Source organism: Bison bison, unplaced genomic scaffold (assembly GCF_000754665.1).
Source record: "Bison bison bison isolate TAMUID 2011002044 unplaced genomic scaffold, Bison_UMD1.0 scf7180017864481, whole genome shotgun sequence".
Lineage (NCBI taxonomy): Eukaryota > Metazoa > Chordata > Mammalia > Artiodactyla > Bovidae > Bison > Bison bison.
This window is the reverse complement of record NW_011495041.1, coordinates 431,154-434,193: the sequence shown is the minus strand read 5'-3', so window position 1 is coordinate 434,193 and position 3,040 is coordinate 431,154. Positions and strand designations below refer to the sequence as shown.

Genomic DNA, 3,040 nt, shown 5'->3' with positions numbered 1-3,040 from the left:
ATTTAACTTACATGCAGAGTACATCAAGAGAAATGCTGGACTGGATGAAGCAAAAGCTGGAATCAAGATTGCCAGGAGAAATATCAATAACCTCAGATATGCAGATGACACCACACTTAAGGCAGAAAGTGAAGAAGAACTAAAGAGCCTTTTATAAAAGTGCAAGAGGAGAGTGAAAAAGTTGGCTTAAAGCTCAACATTCCCTGGTGGCTCAGATAGTAAAGTGTCTGCCTACAGTGAGGGAGACCTGGGTTCAATCCCGGGTTGGAAAGATCTCCTGGAGAAGGAAATGGCAACCCACTCCAGTATTCTTACCTGGAAAATCCCATGGACAGAGGATCCTGGCAGGCTACAGTCCATGGGGTTGCAAAGAGTTAGACACAACTGAGAGACTTCACTTTCACAAAACTAAGATCATGGCATCCAGTCCCATCACTTCATGGCAAATAGATGGGGAAGCAGGGGAAACAGTAACAGACTTTATTGGGGAGGGCGGGGTGGGGCTCCAAAATCACTGCAGATGGTGACTGCAGCCATGAAATTAAAAGATGTTTGCTCCTTGGAAGAAAAGCTATGACAAACCTAGACAGCATATTTACTTGGCCAACAAAGGTCTAGTCAAGGCTATGGTTTTTCCAGTAGTCATGTATGGATGTGAGAGTTGGACTATAAAGAAAACTGAGCACCAAAGAATTGATGCTTTTGAACTGGTGTTGAAGACATCTTGAACTGGTGTTGAAGACATCTTGAGAATCACTTGGACTGCAAGGAGATCCAACCAGTCCATCCTAGAGGAAATCAGTGCTGAATATTCATTGGAAGGACTGATGCTGAAGCTGAATGAAACTCCAATACTTTGGCCACCTGATGCAAACAGGACTCACTGGAAAAGACCCTGATGCTGGGCAAGATTGAGGGCAAGAGGAGAAGGGGACGACAGAGGATGAGCTGGTTGGATGGCATCACCGACTCAATGGACATGAGTTTGAGTGTACTCCAGGAGTTGGTGATGGACAGGGAAGCCTGGCATGCTGCAGTCCATGGGGTCACAAAGAGTCGGACACGACTGACCGACTGAACTGGGAACCCTCTTGCCCTCGGCGGCACACAGCGAGGACCACCCAGGGATGAGAGACAGCTGAGGGGGAGGGGCCCCGCGACGCCCCGCTCTCCCGCCGCCGTCCTCCTCCTCCAGCTCCAGTCAGTGGAGAACAAGAACGTGCCCCACCTCCCGCCCCCCGGCGTGGACGAAAATGCCTGGCCCACGCCCCGGAAGTTCGCCCCTGGCCCAGCCAAGTCTGTCTGGTGACCCATGTTGCGGCCGCACTAAGGCCGCCCCGGCCCATACCGCGGATTCGAGAACCTGGAAACCGTCTCCGCGGCCCGGGCCCACTGCGCCGGAGGAGCCGCCTACCCGCCATAGCGGCGCAGGTGCGCCGGCGCGCGGAGCCGTGCATTTCGGGACGTGTAGTTTCCCCGCGGCATGGTGGGAGTCGTGGTTTGTGTGCGGCCCCGCCTACCCACCATGACGTGGAGTCGCCTACCCACTATGGTGGCTCAGGCTCCCTGCGCAGGCTTATTGCGCCGGTGCGCGGAGCGGTGCCTTTCGGGACGTGTAGTTTCCCCGCGGCATTGTGGGAGTGGTGGTTTGCGCGCGGCTCCGGAGCTGGATCCTCCGCGGCCTTGAGCTGTAAGTGGGCGGCGTCGGTGTCCGCGGGATCCGGACACAAAAGCAGCCGGCTGCTCTTTGGGGGACGCCCAGGCGTCGCGTTCGCGCTTTCTCTCTTTGACGCTCTCCAGCGGGACCGCGGGGGTGCCAGCCACCACGGCCCACCCCCGCGGAGCGTCCGGCCTGGCTGGCTTGTCCAGGCACCCCAAAATGCACGGATCCAGTGGCTGGGGGTGGGAGGGGGGCGGCGTGTGGAGGCTGGCACGCAGGCCGAAGAGGGGGACCCAGATGTGGTTCCAAGAGAGAGAGGTTTGGGGGCGAGCGAATGTCCCAGAAGCCCTGTTGTGTAGGTGGGGTAAGCGGCCGTCGCCCTTGGCCCTCATCCTCAGGTCTGAGCGGGGCAGGTTTTGCCCCCAACCCCAGTGTGGAGGCTGGAGAGGACCTTTACCTGGCCCTCCAAGTCACGGAGGGGCAGAGGCCCAGCCCCTTGTCCTGGGAACCCCAGCCGACCCCGGCGTGGGGCTCAGAAGTCAGCCCAACTGATAAAACCCGCTTCATCTGGAACTCCCCACCACCCCACCTCCTCCAGGCACCCATCGCTACTTCAAATGATGGGGTGGAGGGTTGGGGTGGAAGGAGGCTGGGAATGAGAGCAATTTAGGGAAGTTCAGACTAAGGACACAGCCTAATGAATGGCTGGAGTGAGATACCAAGAGACGGACCGACCCTTGGGTCTGTTAGGTGGAGCAAGAATAAAATTGTGGACTATACCTTGTTCATATTGCTATAATTAGCCTAATCAAGATAAGCCAGTAGCTTTTCTGTTTTCTTTAGGAGGAAAAATCAGGATATTTTTGCAGGAAAGGAAATAGAGCCATCTCTTTCTAAGTCATTGTTATCTTTGAATTTAAAGCTAAGACTGGATAGTTCCAGAGGAAGTTTAAAACTTCTTGCACTTCGTAGATTTTATGTCTCTCAAAACTGTCCCCATCTGGTTGGCTTTTGTAGTTCAGCCCTCAGACACCAGCTGCCTCCTGGTTCTAAGATTGCATCAGGTGTACATATGGCAGCAGAGCACTAGCCTGCTGATATTTTTAGCTTTCTCAGTTCTCACTTGCTGAAGTCCTGCTGCTGCTGCTGCTGCTGCTGCTAAGTCGCTTCAGTCATGTCCGACCGACTCTGTGCGACCCCACAGACCGCAGCCCACTAGTCTCCCCTGTCCCTGGTATTCTCCAGGCAAGAACACTGGAGTGGGTTGCCATTTCCTCCTCTAATGCATGAAAGTGAAAAGTGAAAGTGAAGTCGCTCAGTCGTGTCAGACTCTTAGGACCTCATGGACTGCAGCCCACCAGGCTCCTCCGTCCATGGGAT

At 54.9% G+C, this 3,040-nt stretch overlaps 1 protein-coding gene across 1 annotated transcript in view; it reads left to right on the top strand.

The window, feature by feature from the left end:
• The first annotated feature begins 1,596 nt into the window (after positions 1 to 1,596).
• SMIM11 (small integral membrane protein 11) overlaps positions 1,597 to 3,040 on the top strand; it is a 16,117-nt gene continuing 14,673 nt past the window's right edge. Inside the window, exon 1 of the mRNA XM_010862253.1 lies at positions 1,597 to 1,690. The gene's annotated coding sequence lies outside the window, so the exon portion shown is untranslated. The remainder of the gene's footprint in view (positions 1,691 to 3,040) is intronic.